The sequence below is a fragment of the Hyaena hyaena genome, unplaced genomic scaffold (assembly GCF_003009895.1).
Source record: "Hyaena hyaena isolate Hyena2069 unplaced genomic scaffold, ASM300989v1 scaffold_284, whole genome shotgun sequence".
In the NCBI taxonomy this organism is placed as follows: Eukaryota; Metazoa; Chordata; class Mammalia; order Carnivora; family Hyaenidae; genus Hyaena; species Hyaena hyaena.
In genome coordinates, this window is record NW_024080913.1 from 44,513 (window position 1) to 58,287 (window position 13,775).

Genomic DNA, 13,775 nt, shown 5'->3' on the forward strand with positions numbered 1-13,775 from the left:
CCTATCCTCCAAATTTTCTCTAAAAGGCAAGTCCGGAGGCCAACCTGAAAACTTTTCAGACATTACTTTTATCTGAAAACTATCCTTACCTCTGCTGAAAGTCACACTGTAAGACCTGTTGAGCAGGAAAACTAAAGAGGCAAATAAAAAGTTTGGGATGTGGCAAATGTTGAAATAAAACGGCCTAAAAAAGAATCTAAGACCCATGACAGAGAAATCCTGTGATCACGAAAACTGCATGGGCCGCCCCCAGGGTCCTCCACCCCCAGGCAAATCCTGAAACCCTTGTGGTTTCTATTCGGCCTGGTGGCCTGATCTTCCAACTTATTTTAACAGGTCAGAAAATATGGTTTGGTCTATGCTGGATATTTCACATTTTCAAACAGACAAATGCCCTAAGATGTCAACCTCTGCTATGGTACCTGCTTTTGATTAAAATATTGGACTTAAATGAGTCGAGTAGAATAAGCGACAGCGGCAGGAATCGGAAGGCCCGCCTCTGCCGGGAAGGCCGCGGGGAAGCTCAGGGTCAAAGTGCCGGCTGAGGAAGAGCGCGCACGCGGGCGGGTGCGGGTGGCGCCGACGGCAGGGCCGGGAGAGCGGGTCCCCGGGTCCCAGCACCGGCCACGGGCCGACCGCACGGACCGTCCCCGCCGAGGAGCAGCCGGCAGCCCAGGAGGCCCAGGGCTCCGACGCCCCTGACCGGCCGGCTCGGGCAGATCCCGGGAGCTGGAAGCTCGGCGGGGGGCGACGTCGGCCCCGGGGCCCCTCGTCCTGGAGGCGGAAACGCCGCTTTCGCTGTGGTACCCCAGGCCAGACTGCTGGGGGCGTCGGGGTCCTGCCCTCGGGGGAGGCGCGGGGTCCGCTGTCGGGGTGCCCCGGGACCGCGCGCACCAACTCGGCTGGCAGAACGGCAGGCGCGGGACCGAAGCTTCTCGGGGCGGGAGCGGGAGACGCTGTCACCGCCTCGTTTCCGTAGTGTAGTGGTTATCACGTTCGCCTCACACGCGAAAGGTCCCCGGTTCGAAGCCGGGCGGAAACATTCCTTTTCGTCAAAAGTTAATTCTCCTAACAGAAGGAAAAAAAGGGACAGGGGAGAGGGAAGGTTGGGAATGATCTTGCACCTGTGACTCCTAAGAACCGTGACAAAAAGTACCATTACTACCCTCTGTCCACTATGAGCCAGGACTCATTTGTCTTCTCTTAAGCAGATTGAAGAGGAGGCCACGGTGTTACTGGGTTCTCGCCGAAACGCACAATTTCAGTGTGGATTTTATATCAGGAAATCCCTTAAAAGTCCCTTCATTATCTTCTAGTTCCTAGATCTTCTCCATAGGCTGACCTTGGAGAAAACGATTAGGTATCTGAAGTATTGCTTAAGGGCGTGGCTCAACTTCCCCGCACTCCGGAGCGAAATCGCAGAACAAGTTTATTTCCCAGACAGAGGGAAGGTAGATAAATCTAAATCCCTACCTGGATCTCAAGCCAAGGATTTCCACGTCAATATTCCATATCCATGGCAATTAAAAGTATATATTTTATATTTTACCTAACTAAAGAACCCAACAGTCACTCAAGGATACCATATATATATTTCAATGACACAACCCTATTTACAAATGCAAAGAGAAAATGTGGTAAAAAGACACTCGGTGAAGCCCTGAGAGTGGAAGCCCCGGTGGTGGACAAGGGAAAGGATGTGGATAAACAGAAACTAGCTGAAACACGAGTGTGAAAAAGTCTTGCCTTAGAGCGCCCATGGTACTGTTTCCTGAACTAAGGTACAGAATACTTTATCTTATGTACCCAGGACCTAAATATATATCTATCAATCAGGAAAATGGAGTTTTTTAAAACACTGTAGGAAAACAGAAAATTGTATCTATGTAAACCAGTCTAGTGAAAAACGTAAGGAAAATATTTTTTTAAATACATGATGTGATGGAAATGAGACCAGCTAGGTCAGGAATCCCCAAGACAAGACTACACACTGCAAATTATAATGGATTCAAGTCTTCTCAGGTTGTGTACAAAAGTAAATTTCAGCTGCAATAGGATATTAGACAGAAAAGGGTTAAATATTCAGAGCAGTACAATCGGCACCAAGCTAAGCACAAAAGAACTAAATATGATTCTTAGACAAAGGCAGAGGGTAAAAAAGCATTACATTGAGTAGAGGTGTGTTAAAAAAAAAAAAAAGATAAAATTTGAAGATCTAATTGGCTTTATTAAGTAATTCATGAATGGGGCAGTATCCCATCTAATGAGTAGAGGGGAACTTTGAGGTTTTTAAAATGGAAAGAGAATGGGACAAAAAGGTACTAGCCAAAGAAAAGAAAGGATTGTTTCAGGCAGGGTCATCTTTCCTTAGGGAGAACAGCAGGGATTCTAATGAGGTGGATTACTTCATCTTCCTTTAGGAAAAGGAGAGGGCCCATGTGGCAGATTAACTCACTGGTGCTGACCAGAAAGTTCCAGATTTATTGGCTTAAATTTCTAATTTTTTAAAATGTTTATTTCCGAGAGACAGAGACAGAGACCCAGAACGAGTGGGGGAGGGCAGAGAGAGAGGGAGACACCAAATCCAAAGCAGGCTTCAAGCTGTCAGCAGGGCTCAAACTCACAGACAAACTCACAAACTGTGAGATCATGACCAACTCGATCGTTGGCTTCATATTTTGCTCTTGGAGAGGCGGAAACTGCAATTAAGTCTTGGTTTGTTCTCCTGGGGGCCAGTGACACCATCTTGGGCCTGTGGTTTTCTTTTTAACAGGCGTCATGGTCGTAGGTCTATCTGCAATGTAGTCAGACTGCTTTGCACTGAACTGGCTTCTCTTTCATGGCCAAATGTATGATAAAGAAATTTTGAAAGTGAATTTTCACTTATTTGCCCTTGCGTAGGTCTCTGTAAAACAAAGGAGATTAGAAGAAGAATCATTAGATATTTGGCCTTTTCCAGAGACTCACAAGAGACATCAAAAAAGAAAGTTCGAGTATTGTCCAAGGCAGTTAATTAGGTTCCAAGAAGATGCCTGGAGGCCAGCAAAGAGGAAGTTGTGGGAGCCAGCTGTCAGGAGAGTCCTAGGCCTGTCCTGATGGCTTTCTGAAACAAAGCCACCAAAAGCTACATCAAACCAGACAGGCCCAAGATAGCTGACAATTAGGTTGAAAACCCCTGACAAAATGAAGACAAAAAGATGAGATATCCTTGCCCCAAGTAATGAACATTCTACACCCTCGTTAACAACTGGCAATAAAAGATAGGAACCCAAACTCCGAGGATCTGAACTTCTCTCTCTCTCTCTCTTGCTCTCGCGCTCTCTGCCTCTCCCCACTTCTCTCTCCCTCCCACTTCCCTGCTCTCTATCCCAAGAATACACTTTTCACTTTAATAAACTTTACTACTCGTGTCCCTTGTCTGCTGTGTTGCGTGCCTATCCTTGAAATCTTTCTCACAACAGGACCAAGAACCTTGGCCAACCTCTTTGGGATGGGCTGTGTCCAAGCTTCAGGGTCCAGGGTCTCCCCAGGTCACCTGGCAAGAGTATCCCACAGATTTGCTAGCAACTTGGGCACATTCCTGAACCATCACTGGGTTGCAAACACCTTGTTGGAAGAAGAGCTGGAGACCATAAGGCCACGCTAGTGGATATCCTAGTTGGGTTTGCGATCCAGTCCCTGGGCCAGGTTTCCAGGCCCCATTGGGCCCCAATGGATAGAATTTTCGTGTGCAGGCTCCTTGACTTCCAGAAGCTGTTGGAGCCAGACTTTAGCAATCCTATTGTGAAGCCTGTGGTGGATAAAAGGTTTGGTTGGACATCCCCATGGCCCTCAGCCTAGTGAGTAATGATTCACATCTGCCTATGGACTATTTCAGTCATTCAACTCGTTTTCATTCTATTCAATCCTTCCCTTGAGTGGTCATTACTCTTAAGTAATTTATTCCTAGTGTTCTCTTCCTCCCCCCCCCCACATAGAAATCTTGTGATTTCTCTGATTTCTCCACACCTGCACGTTCATAAGTCTGGCGAAAGCTAGAAACCCACGCCAAAGACAAGTCGCACAGCTGGACACACCCCATCTACTTCCACAGGATCCAATTTTGAGGTCTACAGCTTGTGGGAGTTCTTGTGGGGCAAGCAGGTTTAGAGGTGGGACAGAAGGATCGAATAGTGCAACTATCATTCCTTTCCAGGGGAGCAATTCCTTAGAGAAGCTTTTGTCGTCATCGTTGTCATCATCGTCTTCTTCTTCTTCTTTTTAATTTTTAAAAAATCTTCTTTTATTTATTTTTGAGAGAGAGAGACAGAGTGTGAGCAGGGGAGGGGCACAGAGAGAAAGGGACAGATGGAAACTAATTTGACAATAAACTATTTGTAAAAAAAAAAAAAAAAAAACTAAAAAAAAAAAGGGACAGAGACACAGAATCTGAAGCAGACTCCCGGCTCTGAGCTCTAATCACAGGACTGACACAGGGCTCAAACTCATGAATTGTGAGATCATGACGTGAACTAAAATCAGCCGCTTAACAGACAGAGCCACCCAGGCTCCCCAGAAGGTTTTGTCTTTTGCCAAGTCCAAGTGCCCTAGGCATGATTTCATGTTGCAAACCTTCCCCAGAAGTATGTTGGACTATCTAAGCTGGTTCCTTTGCTTACTTTCCGATTCTTGTCCCACCGAGATTTGAACTTTGCTTCTGAATTGCTCCTCCAGAGTTTTGATCCCTGGACCTTAAGATAATGTTGAGAGGAGATGGTTCATACAACTTTTGGAGAAACAAAAATGAGCTGTCGGAGAAAAACGTGCAGTATGGATTCACTCTGTGAACCAGATATGATTATAATGTCCAGGGAATTTTCTTAATCTTCGAGGGCCCAAAATTCTTCCCCTTACATCTGTGTCTAACGTTCAGAGTCTTACCAATGTATCACATGCTTCTTGACTTCTCCAATTGATGAAATCACAGGGAGAGCTAAGCTATGCCTTTGGAGTGGAAATCCAGTAGAAAATGATGTAACTTCCAACTGGGTCCCTTTGATTATTGGGTTTGACAAAGAAGTGCTGCAGGCTGTCAAGTTCAGTATGTGAGCATGGTTTCAACTGCGGTTGGATGGGAGCTAAAGCAGAGGCTGATAACTATGGAATGATACTTCAGGGGAGCAGAGATGAAATTTCATTTCTACTCTTTCCCTCTCTTGTCTATACATATCCCACCTATTATCTCATATTCCCAGCCCTTAAGAGCCGTCCAGGACTTTTGGTACCTTAGTTCCAAGCAAAACTTTTTTTATGCTTTTTTATTCTCTAGCCTTCCCAACTGTTCTGCTAGAATCTCTCTATTTTGTATTTCTTTGCCGCTAAATTCCTTCTCCTGTGTGTCTCAAAGAGAGAGAGAGAGAATTATTCTTTTATTTATTGATCCATTCTTTAATTAACAACTGTAGACTGAACGTTATACTAGGTCTGCAGGATATATTAGGGGCTTACACACACAATTGGCTTTCTAGGAATTTCCAGTAGTTTAGAAGGTAGACACAAGTAGACAATTATTTCATTAGGGAATTATTAATGTCCAAATGTAAATAAGTACATCAGGGGGCTTCTGACAGTTTAGAGGGTCAGAAAAATCTTTCAAGGGAAATGAGCTCTGGAGTGAGATTGGAAAAATGAGAACGAGGCGGAACAATGAAGAGGAAGTGGGGAGAGACTGTTGTTCCCTTAGACGGAAGCACGTGCCTAGAAGCGTGAGAGTGACCAACACATGGAGATCTGAGGACTGGCAAGAGACACTGAGATGATGACCATGTAGGGATATAGATCGTAAGGTCATGTACATTTTAGTGAAGGAATATGGGATTTGGGCTGCAGGTATGTAGAGTTAGGGTGTAGAAGGGTCACTCAGGATGCAATGTGGCAAAATACTAGTAGACTAGCCTGGCTGCAGGGAGGCCAACTGAATACTCGTTGTAGCAGAGGAGGTTAGAGTGCAGGATACCGGGTGTCGGCCAATCACATAGGAACTTTCCTAACCACCAGAAGTGTCTATGACAGAATGTCCAATGTGAGTGAGGGAGCTCTCCTCAGGAAACATTTGAGCCGAAACTACATGGTGTGTCAACAGTTGAAAAGACTCTAAGAACAGGGGGCTCCTGGTGGCTCAGTTGGTTGAGTGTCTGACTTCTGCTCAGGTCTCGCAGTTTGTGAGTTCGAGCCCCGCCACCGGCCCTGTGCTGACAGCTCAGAGCCTGGAGCCTGCTTCGGATTCTATGTCTCCCTCTCTCTCTGCGCCTCCCCAACTCATGCTCTGTCTCTCTCTCAAAAATAAACATTAAAAAATTTTTTAAAAAATAATGACAGGGGCGCCTGGGTGGCTTAGTCGGTTAAGTGTCCAACTTTCGCTTAGGTCATGATCTCGCGGTTCGTGGGTTCGAGCCCCGCGTCGGGCTCTGTGCTGATTGCCAGCTCTGAGCCTGGAGCCTGTTTCGAAGTCTGTGACTCCCTCTCTCTCTGACCCTCCCCTGCTCACGCTGTCTCTCTCTCTCTCTCCTAGAAATAAATAAAACATTAAAAAAAATAATGACAGTTTAAGCAGAAGTATAACAATTGATTGTGGAAATTATAACTTATGTAAAGTAAAACGTATGAGAACAATAGCATAAAGGCGGCAGGTGACAAATGTGAAGAGGTATGAGGTCACTCGGAGGGAGACTGGTAAGTTACACATGTATATGCTGTGCAGCCTAAAGCAGTCACTGAAATAACAACAACAACGACAAAAAGATTTATAGCTAATGAGCCAACAAAGCAGAGAAAATGGAATCATGTAAAAACCAGAGCAGAGTAATTGCTTTTCCAGGAAATATTGGTACAAGTGGTCAAAGACACGTCTACAGGAATGAAGACCACAGCATTATTTGTGATATTAGAAATATAGAGCCAAATTAATTTCAAAAGCACACAAAGGGTTAAATAAACACTAGCACAAACGATAGGAGAAACTTTTATGGAAAGAGAGGTGGACGTCAACTCTGGTTGTTCTCGCTTTTTCACACATATGCTTTAAATAGCTCTTCCTAGGATCTGGGATGACCTTGGCATAAGAGATCCTGAAATGCACAGGACACAGGACGCAGGACAGAGTGGTAAGATAACTGAGATCTTCTCTTTCACGAAGGGAAGATCACAGAACAAATGCTCTGCAAGCGCAAACATATCACCCCTGGGTGGGCTCAAACCACCAACCTTTCAGCTAACAGCTGAAGGCACTAACTGCACCACAGAAACTTGCTAAAAGTCGGGTCTTCATCCCAATAGAGACAGCATGCACTGCACGCTGGGGACAGCCACGCGCCTTGGTAGGACCACTGCGCATGTTCCAAAGCCCCAAAACCCAGGAAGAGGAGTCGAGGGGGGTTGTTCTTTGCTTGGGCGATTCCAAAGGCAGAGGGCAGTCCGCTGAACCGTTAGTTGCTGTGGCCGGAAGCAGAAAGTTAAAGGGAAGGGGATGGCGGGGGGGGGGGGGGAGGGGGGGGAGACGAAACGTGGAAAGGACGAGAGGGTTAGACCTGCCAGGAAACCAGTGAGGAGGCACGGCCCGGACCTGAGATATGAAAGTTGCGTTGGTCTACCTCAATTTGTCCCCATCTGCCATCCGCTAGTCCTCATGGGAACAGTAAATTATTGAACTATAGTTCACATAGAGTAAACATGACAAATCTTTACTGTACGCTTTGTTGAACGTGGGCAAATGCAATCATCGCCAAATCAAGTTATGAAAAATCAAGTTATGAAAAAAATCATCCCGGAAGTGTACATTGATCTCCTTTCCAGGCAATTCATACCCTACCTCGCTGAGTTGATTATCACTCGGAGGTCTACATGCTGTAGGTGACATTTGCCTGTTCTTGAAATTCAAACAAATAAATGCATGTTTTTTGCATTTGTCTTCTTTTTATGCAACTTATGTTCATCAAATATATCCATAATGATACGTGCGTCACTTCTTGATTTTGGTATTATTGGAGTAACTTTGATGTTATTTAGTATTGATTGGTGTTGATGAATATTCTTGGTGTTTTGATGAATATTCTGTGCCGGTCTTTTTGTGTGCTTGTGCGTTCATAGAAGCACTGCAGTTGCTGGGTCATGGAGTAGGAATACAAATCCTTGCAGATTTGTTTCTGTGCATGGCTCCCTTTCCCTTCAATGGGCATGTATTCGCAGAGCCACAAATGACTAGGAGAATGACCTTTTCACCAGCCTTTCCCCACATGTGGTCGGTTGAAATTACTTAAACATCTGTCATTGGTTTTTAGTTTTACGCTGGTATGAGATCATTACACCATTATTATTAACATCAAAAACATGATGCTGCTTGATAATGGTTAGTTAGAAAAAAGGATATTCATTCATGTGAATTTGAAGAAAGGACAAACCTAATGGGGGGGGGTGTAGACATCCTTAAAATAGCAGGGATGCATAGGCATTACCTGGAAAGTGTACCAATGGGCCATGCTTGCATGGGAGAAAATTTCCATCTTGATCCTTGATATTGATTACACATTTCAATATTTAAATATCTGCTCATTAATGATCTGGGCATTTTGTTCGGTGAACACACACTACTCATTTCGTTTTTTAGGATAAAATTGGCCTTCCAACGTTAGAGACAACAATGCAGACCACGATCAGTCTGGAGTGTATTGCAAGCTCTTTAACATCTGTTCTTTTTGTGTCCAGAAGCCTCACTAATGTTTGAAATCATTCCACCAAAAAACCAAAAAAACCCAAACCCAAATCCTCTATAGGACCAGACCATTTCAGGTTTCCCTGCGACAGCGCTGCTGCATGCGGCTTAGTGAACTGTTGTTTTGTTTTGTTTTTCCCTCCTTTCTCCTGACCTCACTGCACTTGGTTGTGGCCTTGGCGTGCTGGGAGGGAGAGCGGCCCGTGAGCGTTTCAAACACAAAGTAAAACGGGAGCCTTGCCGTGACTCGGATTCGAACCGAGGTTGCTGCGGCCACAACGCAGAGTACTCACCACTATACGATCACGGCGCGCCACCCGCCCGGCCGTGGACTCAGCTCCTGCTCTACCACATTGGACGAAATTCATTCCTGTTGGTAGTTGGACAGCTGCACGTACTCGTGCTGTTCCCTCGTGTCCTCCCTCCGTATCTCCCGTCCACATTCGGATTCACTTATCTCCCCTGCGTCCAGCCCCGCCTGTGCCTCTGCACTGGCCTCTTGGGGGGGGGGGGGGCATCTGTGCGGTGTCCATGCCCCCCGCCCCGCTACTTTCCCTCCTCCTTACGTTTCCCCTTTTGATCCCCCCACCTCCCACTCGGGCTGCCACCACACCCACCGCGGCCGAGCCGAGCGCCCCCAGCGCAGATGGGCGGGTGAAGACGAATCAACCCCTCACGAGCGCCCATCAGGCGTTCAGCTTCTCTTAGGCCCCTGTTGCCCCAGGCCCTGGCGGGGGGGGGGGGGGTCGCAGCCCTGGGCGTCTCTGGGGGCTCTGGCGTCTGAGGCGGGCGTGGAACAAGGTTGAGGGGGAGGCTGTGCAGCCGGGGATCGCCCGACGCACGGGATTCAAACGGGGCGAACTCTGCACAGCAACTGCTCTCCGGTTTTCCGAGGCTGCACGACTGTCCCGGGAAGCCGGGGTGGCGCCCCCTTGCGTTGAGTGAGTGCTTGCTCTCTGTTAGATGACAGGAGGTGCTTTCGCGGGTCTCTGTGGCGCAATCGGTTAGCGCGTTCGGCTGTTAACCGAAAGGTTGGTGGTTCGAGCCCACCCAGGGACGAACACGCGTCCTTTTTTTAGCTCGTGAAAGTTGTGTCTTTCTAACCTGTACATCTCCTCACCTAAAGGAGAAATGCCTGTACTACCCTCCTGTCCTTATGCGCCCTGTGCGCAACAGAAGGACCTAAGCCAAGATCGTCACGGATCCTCCCGAGGAAAAGAGGTCACCAGGAATCCTCAAGAGTACACATCGTTACCCTCTGAATTAATTTTAACAACGAAGTTTCTTTATAATAATATTTATTTAAGCCTTTCCATATAGTTTTGAAATTAATTGGGTTTATGCTTTTATTATTATAAATAATCCTGCAGTCATATGCAGTCAATACTTATATATATATCTACAAGGTAGAATGCAATTGTTCTAGCAGAGTCTTTAGTCTTGACATGGTTTCTATATGATTCCATTTTTCCTCCTTTGATGGCTTATTAGCTATAACTCTTTCTTTTGTTATTTCAGTTACTCCTTTAAGCTTCATAGCACATAATCTGTAACTTACCACAGTCGCCTTTAAGTGATCTCATACCTCTTCACATTTCTCCTCCGCCAGCCTTGATGCTACTTTTGTCATGCATCTTACCTTGCGTATGTTACAAACCTCACAGTCCATCGTCATTACCTTTGTTTAATCTGTCTCTTGGTAGTAGGGGTTTAAATAAGAAAAAAATCATAAATTTCCCCATGCAAATATCCTTTCGTCATATTCTTGGGTACATACAGATTCCCATCTGGTATCAGTGTCCTTCCCAGAGGAAGAAGGGTGAGTCTGCTGGTAATGAAGTCTTTGAGCATTTGTGGATCTCTAAATGTCATTATTCACCTTCATTTTTGAAAGGCTTTTTTTGGGAGGGGAGGAGGCAAGGAATTCCACCGTTGATGTGCCCCCCCCCCACCCATCCTTTAAAGATGTTGGTCAGCTGTCTTCTAATTTGTGTTGGTTCTGATGAAACTCTGACATCGTCTTTGTTTTTTCCTTTACGTACTGTGAACCTTGAAGTTAAATTGCCAGTTTTTTTCACCAGCAAAAGATGAGTTTGTTCAGGAAAAGCAGAGAATTACAATCCCAGACAAGCAAGCGAAAATAAAACTGTAGGCAGGTGCACAGAACAAAGGAGAGGTACGGTCTTTTATACAGGCAAGTGGGAAGTTGGGAAGGCTGTTATAAATAAAAAGTATTTTGGCTCACACTGGGAGTTTTAAGTACAGGGGCTTCCCATTGGCAGAGTTGTGACTGTCTCTCGTTGATTGGGCTGTCTACCCAAGGGAGGAAAGCCTCTCATCCTTCTGCAGGGTAGCAAAGTAGTTTCCTCCTGCAAGGTCCACCTCTTACCTTGGATTTGCAATTGAGAGCAAATGGAAAGGCATGAGAGCATCCCCCTGTTGAACCTCCCCCCTCCATTTCAGTGAGATTTCCCTTAATGAATGTTCATAGTGCCATGTCTTTTTCCTCTGGCTGCTTTGAAGCTCCCCGCCCATGGATTTGAACAATTTAATTATGATGTAACTTGGTGTGAGTTTTTAAATAGTCCTCGTGTTCATTCATTGCATCCATTTGCTCCTTGGGTGGGTGGGCGGGCCTATAATTTTCATTATGGTTGAGGGGTCCGCCTGGGTGGCTCAGTCAGTTAAAGCATCCGACTTCAGCTCAGGTCATGATCTCAGGGTCCCTGGGTTCGAGTCCCACATCCCGCTCTGTGCTGACAGCTCAGAGCCTGGATGCTGCTTCAGATTCTGTGTCTCCCTCTCTCTCTGTCCCTCCCCTGCTTGCACTCTTTCTCAAAAATAAATAAGACATAAATTTCTTTAATTAAAACATAATTTTCATTATGATTAGAAATTTTTCTGTTATTGTTTCTTCAAACATTTTTACTTCAAAACATTTCTCCTCCAGTCTTTTCAGGGATTCCAATCACTCATCTATTAGGCCTTTTAAAGTTGCCCTACTATTCACTGATGCTATGGTAACTTAAAAGTTTTTGTTTTTGTTTTACTGTTTCACTTTGCATATGTCCATTGTTCATCGCTTTATGTCCCCTATTATTTTACACAATGTCTAAACTGCTGGTAATTCTATATGGTGAGTTTATTATCTCAGATGTTATAGTTTCTTCCTTTAAATTTGATCCTGGTCATTTGTATATGTTTCATATGCCACTTAACTCTTTGGGCGTATGCAACACATTCAAGGTCTGCTCTGCTAGTTTTAACGTCTTGTCCGCTCTCCTTCAGTTTCAGTTGATTATTCCCCTCCTTTGGGTCTTGCTTTCCTGCCTCCTTTACGCCTGGCACTCTCTGATTGGATGGCAGACACTGTCAGTGTTTACCTTCTTGGATGCTGGCTACTTTGGGATTCCTACGAAATTTTTTTGAAGGCTTTCCGGTAGCTCAACCCACCCTTCCTATTTAAAGGACAGTAGACATCGAGTAAAAGGAAGCTGTTTCCGCCCGGTTTCGAACCGGGGACCTTTCGCGTGTGAGGCGAACGTGATAACCACTACACTACGGAAACGAGGCGGTGGCAGCATTTTCCGCTCCCGCCTGGAGAAGCTTCGGTCCCGCCCCTGCTGTCCTGCCCGCCGCGTCGGTGTCGCCGCCGAAGGCCCTGGGAGCACCAGCGCCCCTCCGGGAGAGGACCCCGCGACCCCGGGGCACCCCGGCAGCGGCCCCCGCGCCTCCCCCCGCCTCCCCCGAGGGCAGGATCCCGGCGCCCCCAGCAGTCTGGCCTCAGGCACAGCAGCGAACGCGGGGTTTCCGCCTCCAGGACGAGGGGCCGCGGGGCCGACGTCGCCCCCAGCCGACCTCCCCCCCCCCCCNTCCAGGACGAGGGGCCCCGGGGCCGACGTCGCCCCCCGCCGAGCTTCCAGCTCCCGGGATCTGCCCGAGCCGGCCGGTCAGGGGCGTCGGAGCCCTGGGCCTCCTGGGCTGCCGGCTGCTCCTCGGCGGGGACGGTCCGTGCGGTCGGCCCGTGGCCGGTGCTGGGACCCGGGGACCCGCTCTCCCGGCCCTGCCGTCGGCGCCACCCGCACCCGCCCGCGTGCGCGCTCTTCCTCAGCCGGCACTTTGACCCTGAGCTTCCCCGCGGCCTTCCCGGCAGAGGCGGGCCTTCCGATTCCTGCCGCTGTCGCTTATTCTACTCGACTAATTAAGTCCAGTTATCTCATCATACCTGTGTGTTTTAGTACCGTAGCATAGGCTACATCTTAGGACATTTGGCTGTTTTAAAATCTCGAACACTGATACAGGCCAGTGCTGGCCTGGAATGAATTCGTTAGGAGACCACAGAGAGTATAAATCGATTCAGGATCCAGGGACAGTCCACGCAGATTTCACGATTATTCGATTTCTTCCTCATCCGTCTTGAGATTCATTTTGAAGAACAGTTTTGGTTTACCTTTTACAATACCCGACACTTCCTTTATTTGCCTTTTATAACTTTCCTGTTCAACAGGTCAAGGGGTGCGGTTTTTAACCCAGGACGGGCCAAGAGGTAAAGGCGGTTTTCACAGAAAGCAGGGGCCTGGGGGGGGGGGGGGGGGGGGTCAAGTTTACCTCACAGCAAAATGCCAACAGACAGAAATGCTGAGAAAGACTTTAATGCTCTTTCTTTGATTCTTTTTCTTTTCTTGCCTCTCTCCCCCTTTCTCGTACTTTCTTTAGAAGTAAAGCTTAAAAAGTTTAGGGAAGAATATGCCGTTTTCTCCAGCAGTTGGTCTCCTTAGTGCAATGGTTACTGCGTGTCCTTCGCACTCAAAGTTCAAGTGCTCCAACCTTAAGAAGCGCAGGCAGCATACTCACTGGACACCAACCCACAGGGCTCTGCTTTGTTCTGCTGTGGCTCAAAATGCAGTTAGGGAGGCGCCATCGTCACCAGCATCCCGAGGACCTAGTTCCAAAAGATGTGGCCTTCAAAGGAGCTTTCTTTCCATCACTGAATTTCTTTGGGTCCCCCTCCTCCCCACTTCTTTCCCTC

At 47.1% G+C, this 13,775-nt stretch overlaps 4 non-coding genes across 4 annotated transcripts; 2 read left to right on the top strand and 2 right to left on the bottom strand.

Moving 5' to 3' along the window:
* Positions 1–969: 969 nt before the first annotated feature.
* TRNAV-CAC lies at positions 970–1,042 on the top strand. The gene has a single exon. It is a non-coding gene; the product is annotated as a tRNA-Val (tRNA).
* A 7,942-nt stretch (positions 1,043–8,984) lies between these two features.
* On the bottom strand, positions 8,985–9,056 carry TRNAH-GUG. The gene has a single exon. It is a non-coding gene; the product is annotated as a tRNA-His (tRNA).
* A 675-nt stretch (positions 9,057–9,731) lies between these two features.
* TRNAN-GUU lies at positions 9,732–9,805 on the top strand. The gene has a single exon. It is a non-coding gene; the product is annotated as a tRNA-Asn (tRNA).
* A 2,436-nt stretch (positions 9,806–12,241) lies between these two features.
* Positions 12,242–12,314, bottom strand: TRNAV-CAC. The gene has a single exon. It is a non-coding gene; the product is annotated as a tRNA-Val (tRNA).
* Between the last annotated feature and the right edge of the window lie 1,461 nt (positions 12,315–13,775).